Source organism: Staurois parvus, unplaced genomic scaffold (genome assembly GCF_062004578.1).
Source record: "Staurois parvus isolate SC_StPar_1 unplaced genomic scaffold, SC_StPar_1.0 ptg000186l, whole genome shotgun sequence".
In the NCBI taxonomy this organism is placed as follows: domain Eukaryota; kingdom Metazoa; phylum Chordata; class Amphibia; order Anura; family Ranidae; genus Staurois; species Staurois parvus.
The window spans coordinates 2,255,580-2,268,774 of NW_028317982.1; the positions used below are offsets into that span (position 1 = coordinate 2,255,580).

The window sequence follows — 13,195 nt, forward strand, 5'->3', positions numbered from 1 at the left end:
ATGATACTTCAACAGTGCTATGCTTCATTTTCTGTAATCTTTCTTTATAAGAAGAGACCATTATCCTACACACCAGCTGAATCCTAATATTGGCTTTCCAGTAGGAGAACCTACTGATTGCTGTGAAAGAGGAGGTGGACTGCAGAAGTGATTGACGCACGCTTTAAAGAAAGCTAGAGGGCATTTTACAGTTTGTCTACCTGCTGTATTATATTTATGTCTGTACTCTCATACAATTTAATGTGGGCATTGGGGGAGAAGAGAGATGGGGGTGCACTGGTTTTTGTTGTGTTTTTTTTTTTTTTTTTAAAGCTGGGGTCCAGCATTAAGGTATCTAAAGCCAATGTTTTTTTCATATAGTGGATGGATAAGGATAAAGTAGGAATTGTTTAGTGCTTTGAACACCTCAGACTTTGGAAGGCATGGTACAGTGCAGCAACTCAAAAATTAAAGAGGAACATCAGTCTTCTTACTGCTGGCCCCACCCCTTACTGGTGCCACCATCTTTGATGGTCCTTGTAGCAATCATTCCCATAGAGATGGACGCGGTTCAACCATTATGGCTCCAATCTCCGTCTTGGGAAAGGATCCTCCATCTTGTACAAACATATCCCCATCATTCTCATTCTTCCTCTCTGTTCAGCCACAATGACATATGGCCTGTATGTTGGCAATGTCACAGGAGGCCAGAGCACAGCAGGAAGCCCCGAGCTATAAAACCCCCAAGGGAGCTGGGGCCTTGCTGTCCAAAGAACTTGTGCAATGTAGCACATCGTAAAAAGATCACCCAAGCCTTCCCCTGAGTTCAAACACATTTCAGAGGAGTAGAGACTAGATAACACTTTTAAAATCCATTTTTCCCCTATGCCTCATATCTTGGAATATGAGAGACTTACATATAAACCAGGCCTATCTTCAGATTGCCCATGAGAAGACAAACAGTTTGATAAGTCACACTCCCTTACTGGAATACCAAGGACAGCAGAAAATTACATCTCTTGAACCCTTCAATATGTATTTCATTCCTCAGATGCGTCTGCATAGTAATCTACCCACGGGTGGAATGTCACTTGTGCATAGGAAAAGTTATGAGCCAAAATATGAACTATGAGAGATTTTGGCTCTAGTTTAGGTCTACGCCCAGACCTTCCCTCCCTAAATGAAGCATTGGTCCTTGGCTTTAGAGACACCCCCTGCTGGGGGACTACAAAATGGGCTGTCAGGCCTAAGAGAGTTAAGTTGAAGAATTCTCCCTTTTAACATCAGAACCAACTTGGGAGACGTGCCCTTTCGCTCTGAAACCTGATCTGCTTAACCCAAGGCTGATTGGAAAGTACTTTAACCCTTTAACCTCCTTTCTGTTACCTTTTTGCTGTGCTATTGTTCTCTGTATATTTATATATATATATATCGGTTACATCTTTTTTCTGTAAATATTTTTATTGCACCCTTTTGACCTTTTAGTAATAAATCTTGTTGTTGAACTGTTTCTAAAGCTCCTTAATGCAATTTACGAATTCCTGCCTCTAAAAGAGTGCTACCGTGTTTGTTTAACCCTCTGTATAACCTGTCTGCAGTGACAGTGCTATACAGATGATTATCTCAACCATTATAGTGTTATTGCTGGTATTGCCGAGTTTCCTCTTTCTCTGTACAAAAAAGAGGTGGTGGCAGTGTGAAGGGTTAATTGCGTAATTAAACTGACCCAGTAACAATCGCATTCAGGCTGCTGGTGTTTCAATTGGAGGTCCAGTGAGCTGGAAAATCGTTGTGCAGGGTGCAGCTGGGTGTGGCATTGTTACGCACGTGACATTGCTGTTTCAGATTGGCTAGTCCTTCGGTCACGAGTTTGGTGAGAAGGTCAGGGGTCTGACGCCGCGATTGTCATAGTCCTGCGCATGTGCACATGTGCTGATGCGCTGTGCCCATCCTCGGGAACCTGGCAGAGGCCTGAGGCATATCTGTGCGGGTGCATGAACACGGCATGACTTGGAAGGCATGGAACGTTCTCTTGCGGAACACAATCTTGTACTTTCCTAACCTAATTGTGTTTGGGCATACATGTGATGCACATGTGCAGAGATACTGAAGGCCAGGCAGAGCCCCTCAACACATCTGCTTACATGTAGATCAGGAACAACATAATTCTCGCCCAGACAGGTGGAGGTGCTGCTCTGCAGCAGACAAAAAGAGAAAATAAAAAAAAAAAATATCCATTTTTAGGGGAAAGAAGGGGCTGGAGACAGATGCAATGTTTTTTGGGGTGCATAGAGATTGTGCGGAAACTTAATATTGCAAAATAGTTATGCAGTTGGGATGGCTAAAAATATATGCATGCATTGTACAGTCTAGAGGGAGTACAATTAGGGGAAGTCAGTAATAGAAAAGGATCAGGGTGTTCTGATAAATCATTGACTTAAAGTGGAATTAAACCTCCAAAAAAAAAATGTTATTAGAAATGGGCCTAGAGCTTTTCGTTATGTGCTAGAATGCACAACACATTGGTACATTATGAGAAACTTACCTTGCAAGCAATCCCCTCCAGTGCTGGTGTCAGTGCTCCTGTTTGTTGAGGCTGCTTCCATCTTCTCCCAGTCTTCTTCCCGTTGGATTCAGACTCACAGCTACTTGATGATAGCTTAAAAAAAAAAAAAAAGAGGAGGACCTTGGCTATGAGGAGAGATTATCTGAATTGAATTTATTATCCCTTGAAAAAGAGGTGTTTAGGATGGGATTAGATCACAATGTACATAAATACATAAATTATCCATACAGTGAACTTGGTGAAAAGTTATTAACTTTAAAGGTATTGTACACATTCAAATTTTTTGTTGTTTTAACTAAGTATTAGTGTAGTTATATTCCCTTTGTTGTTTGCCTTACCTTGTAATGATGTTGTGGCCCAAAAAATGATCTAGAGTAAACCATCAGCGGCAGTATCACTAACATATACTGTACAAGGAAACAAACATAAATACTCTAAAACATGATTACAGGCATATAAAACCAATGGTGAATAAATATCTAGTTGCACCTGAAAAGCATATACATGCCAATACGTATAGAGGGGTTGACTATAAACTAAATGTAAATTAAACCTCCTAATATATGGGGTAATAATATTAAAAGCAAAACGGGGAGTGTTTCCTCTCCCTTGCTGTGCTGTGCAAGGGAGTGGAAACTCCCGGTTTTTGCTTTTTATATTATTTCCCCATATACAGGTTAAACTAAAAAAATTAGAATATCGTGCAAAAGTTCATTTGTTTCAGTAATGCAACTTAAAAGGTGAAACTAATATATGAGATAGACTCATTACATGCAAAGCAAGATAGTTGAAGCCGTGATTTGTCATAATTGTGATGATTATGGCTTACAGCTCTTGAAAACCCCAAATCCACAATCTCAGAAAATGAGAATATTGTGAAAAGGTGCAATATTCTAGGCTCAAAGTGTCCCACTCTAATCAGCTAATTAGGCCATAACACCTGCAAAGGGTTCCTGAGCCTTTAAATGGTCTCTCAGTCTGGTTCAGTAGAAATCATAATCATGGGAAAGACTGCTGACCTGACAATTGTGCAGAAAACCATCATTGACACCCTCCATAAGGAGGGAAAGCCTCAAAAGGTAATTGCAAAAGAAGTTGGATGCTCCCAAAGTGCTGTATCAAAGCACATTAATTGAAAGTTATGTGGACGGGAAAAGTGTGGAAGAAAAAGGTGCACAAGTAGCAGGGATGACCGCAGCCTGGAGAGGATTGTTAGGAAAAGGCCATTCAAAAGTCTTGGGGACTTTCACAAGGAGTGGACTGAGGCTGGAGTCAGTGCATCAAGAGGCACCACACACAGACGGATCCTGGACATGGGCTTCAAATGTCGTATTCCTCTTGTCAAGCCGCTCCTGAACAACAAACAATGTCAGAAGCGTCTTACCTGGGCTAAAGAAAACCAGACCTGGTCTGTTGCTCAGTGGTCCAAAGTCCTCTTTTTTGATGAGAGCAATTTTTGCATCTCATTTGGAAACCAAGGACCCAGAGTATGGAGGAAGAATGGAGAGGTACACACTGCTTGAAGTCCAGTGTGAAGTTTCCACAGTCTGTGTTGATTTGGGGAGCAATGTCATCTGCTGATGTTTGTCCACTGTGCTTCATTAAGTCCAGGGTCAATGCAGCCGTCTGCCAGGAGATTTTGGAGCACTTCATGCTTCCTTCCGCAGACGAGCTTTATGGGGATGCTGACTTCATTTTCCAGCAGGACTTGGCACCTGCGCACACTGCCAAAAGCACCAAAACCTGGTTCAATGACCATGGGATTACTGTGCTTGATTGGCCGGCAAACTCGCCTGACCTGAACCCCATAGAGAATCTATGGGGCATTGCCAAGAGAAAGATGAGAGACATGAGACTGAACAATGCAGAAGAGCTGAAGGCCGCTATTGAAGCATCCTGGTCTTCCATAACACCTCAGCAGTGCCACAGGCTGATACCTTCCATGCCACGCCACATTGAAGCAGTAATTGCTGCAAAAGGGGCCCAAACCAAGTACTGAGAACATATGCATGCCTATACTTTTCAGAGGTCCGATATTGTTCTATGTACAATCCTTGTTTTATTGATTGCATGTAATATTCTAATTTTCAGAGATTGTGGATTTGGGGTTTTCATGAGCTGTCAGCCATAATCATCACAATTATGACAAATCACGGCTTGAACTATCTTGCTTTGCATGTAATGAGTCTATCTCATATATTTCACCTTTTAAGTTGCATTCCGGAAAAATGAACTTTTGCACAATATCCAAATTTTTCGAGTTTCACCTGTATTAGGAGGTTTAATTTACATTTAGTTTACAGGTAACCTCACTATACTGTATATATTAGTATGTTTATATTTTTCAGGTGTGACTAGATATTTATTCATCAGTGGTTTTATATGCCTGTAATTATGTTTTATAATATTTGTTTCCTTGTATATGTTAGTGATACTGCTGCTGATGGTTCATTCTAGATCATTTCTGGATCTAATCAGTGGGAGGATCTGCATCTTTGATTGTGGTCAGCTGTTTACTGAATTATTTAAGCTAATCCACAATCAGGCTAAATTATTTATGGCTAAACACAGGATTTTCTGTGAAACGCGTTAACATTTCTCTGTCCTCATACTGGGGTTGTGACCTTTGTTGATTTTATATGAAGAGTCAATAAATGTAAATTTTATCTGATACATCAATGGAGTGCAGTCAACCTTCATTGCTTTATCATGTTACTGCGTTCATGGATCGGACCAGCACCTGCTGATGCTCAGAGGGGTGGATGGCTCACTTATCTGGAGCGGTTTGTTCATCTTATATTTGTTCCCCAATTTAACATCTTTATGGGTACGGGTCCCTTAACCTTACTTTTTCTGCACCAACATGGATATTGGGAGCAGCAGCTGTGTCCGTGCAGCAGCTTTGTCCCAATTGACATGAATGGGATTGCCTGCATGGGAATGCATGGAACATCTGTGCATCCAGGTGTGGGTAAACATGGCCCTCCCATAGGCATATGTTTAAGTACGCCTGTGTGAATGAGGCCTTACAGTAAGGTACAGACATGAATACACACATGCACGCATATAAACATACATAACCACATACATACATACACATAGATACATAAACTCACATACATACGTATTTGCTGGCGTATAAGATGACTTTTTAACCCATGAAAATCTTCTGAAAAGTCAGGGGTCGTCTTATACGCCGGTATACGGCGAGCCGGTGTCAGGGCGGCACTTTTTCGAGGGGTGGCGCGGTGGCGGAAGGGACACTAAGTACAGGGGCGGGCAGGGGGCTGCTGTACTTTACCTGGCTCCGGTCCCACGACGATCCGGTCCAGGAAGTGCGGCTGCTCCTTCTTTCAGTTCGGCCGCTCGATGGTCGCGCGGCCGCTGGGCTCCGCCTCCTCACCGGTGATTGGGCGCCAGCACTGGAAAGGCACACAGGCGACCAATCACTGGCGAGGAGGCAGAGCCGAGCGGCCCCGCGAAAATCGAGCGAGGGAGCGGCCAGTAAGTGTGCAGCAGTACCATGCTGTGACACTCTTGGCACTATTCCTCTCCCCCACTGACACCAACGATGGGGCACTGTTCCTCCCCCACTGACACCAACGATGAGGCACTGTTCCTCCCCCACTGACACCAACGATGGGGCACTATTCTTCCCCCAATGACACCAATAATGGGGCACTATTCCTCCTCCCCAATGACACCAATGATGGGGCACTATTCCTCCCCCCACTGACACCAACGATGAGGCACTATTCCTCCTCCACACTGACACCAACGATGAGGCACTGTTCCTCCCCACTGACACCAACGATGGGGCACTATTCCCCCCCCCCACTGACACCAATGATGGGGCACTATTCTCCCCACTGATACCAATGATGGGGCACTTTTCCCGCCACTGATACCAACGATGGGGCACTATTCCTTCCACTGATACCAATGATGGGGCGCTATTCCTCCCACTGACACCAATGATGGGGCGCTATTCCTCCCACTGACACCAATGATGGGGCACGATTCTTCCCACTGACACCAATGATGGGGCACTATTCCTCTCACTGACACTAATGATGGGACACTATTCCTCACACACTGACACTAATGATGGGGCACCATCATTGGTGTCAGTGGGAGGAATAGTGTCCCATCATTGGTATCAGTGGGAGGAATAGTGCCCCATTATTGGTGTCAGTGGATGAAATAGTGCCTCATCATTGGTATCAGTGGGAGGAATAGTGCCCCATCATTGGTGTCAGAGCGAGGAATCGCGCCCCATCATTGGTGTCAGTGGGAGGAATAGCACCCCATCATTGGAATACCATACTGAAATAGCATACCATATTGAAATCAAATCTGATGTTTTTTCATTTTTATTTGGTGTGCGTTGGAAGAGGGGTAGTCTTATACGGCGAGTATAGCTCAAACGCTATATTTTAACAGGAGAAGTAGGGGGTCGTCTTATACGCCCAGTCGCCTTATACGCCGGCAAATACGGTACATACATATACTCATATACACACACGTACATACATCTTTTGAAAAAGCTTAGGGATCTTTTATAGATATGGGATATTTTACTGCTATTGTATAGCAGAGTCACTTTTATAAAACTCATGCAGAAAAAAAATCCATTTTTTTCATTGCTAATTTCAATTGTACAAATTTGTTTTTCCAAATGCATGCAGTTGTGGTTTAGAGAAAATATATACCATTTAAAAATACACACAGAAAATGATAAATGTGCAAAAACAAAAAAAAATAACATTCGCAGTTTACAGTACTTTCAAAGGTATAATTAAAGGTGGCTCCCTTCCCAATAAACTGATGCTGCTTGGTATTTGGCTACATATTCTCTTCTGCTCCCATCTCCTCTCCCCATCCCAGCGATGGACTGACCATTTGGAAACGTGGGCACTGCCCAAGGGCCCGGGGTCAGTTGGGGGCCCTATGCGATGTCCCTGGTACCTTTTTTCATAGGCTTTTTTGAGGTTGGGCAAGGACACAGGGGCCCTATGATCCCCTATTGCCCGGGGGCCCCATGAGTTGTCAGTCCGCCCCTGCCCCATCTGTTGAAACAAACTTTTAAGGACTGCTGTGTCCTGAAAACACCTGGATGTTTGTATGTCTGGCCACCTTTACTGTTCCTGGCTGGTGTGTTCATGGGCTGAAACTTCTGGGTAAAATACTTGTTTTCACTATCCTGAATTGTAGAAGGAAGCGGGACAGGCTGGGTGAACTCAGGAAGCAGCCTTCCCCTGTCAATGGCTCTGCCCATTACAGCCCTAATCCAGCTCCCAGTCTGCAGTTCAGCACAGAGGCAGGGAAGCCAGTTAGCTTCTCAGTCATTCAGCTTTTCTCAACCAGGACACTGCGACATCCCTGACAGACCCAGACAGCACCCCGGTTGAGAAAGGCTGACCCAGAGGAAGGGTCAGCTTGAAAATGACTTACAGGCAACAAGGCAATCAAGTACATGTTTTGCCTTTCTTAAAGGATAAGTTCACCTTAGGGTGTAACATGTTACGATATGACCACCCCCCGCTCACCCCCCAATTTCTGCTTTGACAGCTAGCAGGGGAACTTCTCTCCCCCCTCCCCCGCTACCTGTCAAATAAAAAAAAAAACGTTGCTGCCACGTCACTCATTTACAGCATTCTGTGAATGAGAGACATGTCACAGCAGCCTTAGTGGCTGTCAGTTTGTAGTCCTCAATGAACTACCATGGTGCTGTGGAGCGCCGATCATTAATTCTTGCAGTCAGTATATCTGCTTGCTCATACAGGATGTATCTCGTACAAGCAAGCAGATATTCTGACAGATCTGCAGGAGACCTGCATGGCACCAATGCTTTAAAGGCTCCTACAGACAAAAATAATAAATGCATATTTTTTTGCTTGCAAAAAATGTGCATTAATTTTTTTCTAAAAGGTGAACTTATCCTTCAAGAACAAATGCAGTATATCAGTCTATCAAGTGAGCCACATCTATCACCATTTATTGAGAGTTGCTCTTTTAATCTGATTTATGGGTTTTTCATCTTTGCCTGGATTTCTGCTAAAGCAATGACTCCTAGTTTACAGTGTTTAAGATTTAGATACATAATTTACTGCAGTTCTGTCTGTTATACTTTCCATTTGAATTGCCCAGTGATGAAGGTGGTGGTTACAGTTTGTGACTGGAGCCAGATCGTCTGCGTCTCTTATTTAATCTCTTTTTATTCTGTGTCAGAGCTTGCTAATGCAAAGTGTCAGTGAGGGTTGGTGACCCAGCATGTAATCCCTTTTACTCTGTAGCACAGCAAAATCCTCCGGGACAGTGAGAGAAGTGTCGCTCTGACACACCCAAAACAAAATGATATTGTGTTAAAGTATATGTAAACCCTCACCTTGCAAAACAACCCATTCAGTTTAAAATAGAAATGAAAGGCAAACAATTTGAGTATAGATATAAATTGTAAATACTTTTTTGTCCTTTTTTCAAAAGTGATCACATTCTCTCTCATCACCCTATGTTCTCATCTGCATAAGAGCTGGGGGAGGAGAAACAGCATTACCATGAACTTCCCAGTGAATGACTTTGCAGGGGGGAGGTGTCAGGACAAGTCTGATCATTGGAGAACAGGCTGAGTTCCCAGCACAGCTAGAGAAATGACCACACTGTGCTCTCATGGTCAGGAAAGCAAAAGGTAGTAACACCAGGGATTTCACATAAAGGAAGCAAAACAAAGAGAACGGTACTTTTTCATACAAGTAAATGGTACAGCAGGCACATATCAGGAATATATTGGGTTTACATATTCTTTAATAAAAGAGATCAGTTGAACAATGTTGCAATTTCAAAATTTTTAAGGCTAAGTTTATACTTGCATTTTATCTATGCTTTTGAAGCCTCACGAATGCCTATCAATGCTCTGTCAATTATGTACATTACAGTGGACAGTGTTGTTTACATGATCGCATTTGCCGGGTGCCAAGGTTTATCTGACGTACAGTTCAGCTGGCTTTACCGCTTACCAAACGCCTCCTTTCGTATCAGTGTAAATGCCCTCCCATGGCATTTACAGCACACTTGGAAAGTTTTACTAGCCAAGATGATAGTACAAGAATCCATGTAGTAGAAAACTAATACAGAGGAGGCATCTGGAAAGCATTATTTAACGCAACCCAAACATGTCAAAAGCATGAGCAAAATTCGTCAATAGCACATCTTAACACAACAGGGGCAATAATAGGAGTCCAGGGTATCTAAGGCTCCTTCATATGTGCTTTGATCTCTGAAGAGCATTCTGCATTTGAATCATTTTTCAGAAAGCATTCTACAGGCAGTGAGGAGGCGATGCAATGCCTCCTCGTCACCCACTTTAGGCTTTTGAACCCAATACTAGCATTGCATTGCATGTAGTTGCGGGGCACTTGGAGAGCACCCGTCAAAAGCGACAGGTGGTATAATTCCTGCTGTGAAGCAAAGGATCGCAGCCACGGCATGTGTACACTCCCAGTTTGGGGGGGGGGGTGTAAAAACACGGCTCAACTGCAGGGCTTTGTAGTCCCTCAACTGCTAATGTGAACAAGCTCTTAAACGTTAAAGCACATCTAAACAAGCCCTAAGTGCATTTGTACGAAGTTCCAGTATAGTAAATTGCCGCTGGGGTGGAATAGCAGATGTATCTAGATGCCTGCAAAGTCTATTACCTTTTAATGCACACTAGGAGCTCCAGAACCTTCGGTGCTCTAATATCCCATCTTCAAAAAGGAAGTTGGCACTTGGTCCAACCACTTCACATGCCTCACCATTGAGGATGGTCATCACAGTGATGGGGGTTTGTCTTCCTAGCTAACAAGCTGACTATGTTCACACAGCAGTTTTAATACGCTTTGAATTGTATACTAGAAGCATTGACCTTACTGGCACTAGTCACACCTTCTAATAATATTCATAGATATAAGCCATAAAAAAATAGAAAATGTCTGTCTCTTCTCTGCTATTGCCTGTCTGCATACAGAAGGCTGGTGTGTTAAACGTCTGTGATTTCAGCTTGGTAAATGAATATATACAAATAGTGTGTTTGCAGGTTTATTACTAGTACAATGACTTGTCACGGCTGCCTGTCTGGAGCGGGAAGTGGATATGCAAAGATTATATGTTATATCAAAGGCTGATACATCTTCCTCATACACTTACAGTAATCCTTCCAGATGACGAATCTGCACTTTTTGGATATCCGTTTTATTCCTGTAGACCAATCTTGCGTGCTAAATTGATTTTTAAAGATTAATAGCGGCTGCTGTCAGCAGCGCTGATTGCTTTTCTACCACCCAGACTTAACCAAGTGCTTTTCAGGGCAAGTGCTGTTCACTGCCAGAGATATTTGTCTCCTATATGAATGCTTGTTTGGTTAGAAGTGTACATAGAAATAAGTATTAGATTGGCAGATATATATTATACATATAAAGAGAGGTAGGTGTGTGTGTAAGCAGGTATATAGTCAAAAGTGTAGAAAAGGTCAAGAGTCACACTCTTAAATTAAATTATCTTAAATTAAACATAATCACCCAACATACCACACTCCTCTAGACTCACTTCACCCCTAAGGACTAGAGAAGGTATCTTCAAGGATCCTGTTTTCCCCTTCCTCAAATGAAGTGCTACCACCACTTTTGGGTCCCACTACATTTCTAGTCAACCACTGGACAGTCACTGATAATGTAACTTCCCCACATATGCACAGGGGTTTCATTGTACTCAGCCCCTCCCCCTCCATTTTAGGTATGCAAAGAAAAGAGCCTGGATTCACAGTGCAAAAGAGGAAAAAAAAACCCTAGGGGCCAGGGACATTTTTTTTTGGCAAAATCAACTTTGCATGTCTCGTCTGCCAAGAAAATAACTCTAGTTCCCAGAGATTTTTGGTTTTGAGACTTAATAAATTAATGAGCACCATGGATATCTTTATACATTTGATTGCCAGCCTGTGATTGTTCATTATTCTGTCACCGGTTATAGACAGATATTCCATCAAAGCAGAGAGGCACCTGCACATCCTTGATCACATCTCTATGAATTTAGGACCTGCAGCAATTCTCTCTTCAACTTGGTCCATTGGAGACAACAGGAAAACTTAAGCCAGCCATAGACAAATCAAAATTCAGCCAGTTCAGCAGGAACCAATAGAATTTCAATCCATGTATAGGCAGGCTGGTTGTACTGAAGTCTATCTAGTACAACCAGCCTGTCTTTTTTTTTTTTTTTTATTTGTTTCATTCAATCACTTCTGGCTGCTATAGCCGCCAACAGTGATTATTGGATTCTGGTGGCTGGTAAACCTCCCGATGCTCCACAGGAGGGATTTGAGCAATTTTCGTTCCTTTAACCTGTGGTTGAAAGAGAAAATTGGTAATATACGTCCTGCGTTAGATAGTATTAACAATGTGTGAATATACTGCAAATGCTTTAAGAACAACACATATCCTCAGATGTTCCTCAGTTATCAGAAGCTTTCAGCAAACATTAGACCCAAGCATTGTAGCAATACCCTGACCTTGCTATCTGTTCAGGGCTTCTGGCCAAAAGACTAGATGTAGAATTACTTTAAGAAATTAATTCCTACCACATTTCAAAAGTCTATCACACTAGTCATAGGTCAACGTTTTTCCAAGAAAAATAGGAGAATTATCTTCCTATCGCTTGAAGCATTAGGGTCCAATATTTCCCCGCTCTCACGGAGTAAGGAGAAGATACTGCCAGTTCACACGAAGATATTTTGTGGGTGCTATTACCTATTAGAGGATCCCTGAAACAGCCCCAGCATGGTATTGGACTGTCAGATATGGGAACTGAGAGAAAGAGAGCGATATAATGTAAATTAAATAATACATTTTTAAAAATGGCGGTTACCTAAAAAGAGTCCATTATAATGCAATTTCTAACACAAGTGTAGTTCTACTTGGAAGCAAAATTAAACCGCTGATAGGACCATCTCATCCTTTTTTTTTTTTCTTTTTTTTTTTATTGTTATTGAGAAAGATTTTACTTTTTTTTTTATACAAGGTAACAATAAACAGGTTAAAAACATAACCAATCCGTGCCTCCTTTGTCTCTATAAGATACAATAATGGTGAAGAAAATGACAGTATAATAAGCATGATCAATTTATTGATAGAGGGGGTAGGTACTGATTGAGGAGCACCACTACAATACCGAAAACGGTAAGAGATGAAAATCCTGAATCTAAAGATGTCAGGGTAAGGGGGCTAGACACCCATTTATGCCATAGTTTATCAAAGCGATGGGATTTCTTTCTTAGTTCAAAGGCGAGTTTGTACAGAGGTAAACTATCATTTATTAATTTAAACCAAGTGGTCAGAGTAGGACAAATTGTTCCTTTCCAGTATAAATGGATGGTTTTCTTGGCAAAAAGTACAGTATACGTGATAGATCTTTGACATGTGCAGTAGCAGATAATTCACCAAAAATACCCAACAATTTTTCAGATGCAATATATTAGGTAAACCTAGTGGATAGGAATTTGTCGACTTCTGGCCAAAATGTATGGACTATAGGTCAGGACCAAAATCTCAGCCTTTTTAGATCTGCAGTTTCCGTGATGCTGCTCACTTGATCAGCTGTGACACCAGCCATCGTAAGCGTTCG

At 42.3% G+C, this 13,195-nt stretch overlaps 1 protein-coding gene across 1 annotated transcript in view; it reads left to right on the forward strand.

The window, feature by feature from the left end:
- STX18 (syntaxin 18) overlaps window positions 1–13,195 on the forward strand; it is a 264,025-nt gene that overhangs the window by 172,459 nt on the left and 78,371 nt on the right. The window lies entirely within an intron of this gene.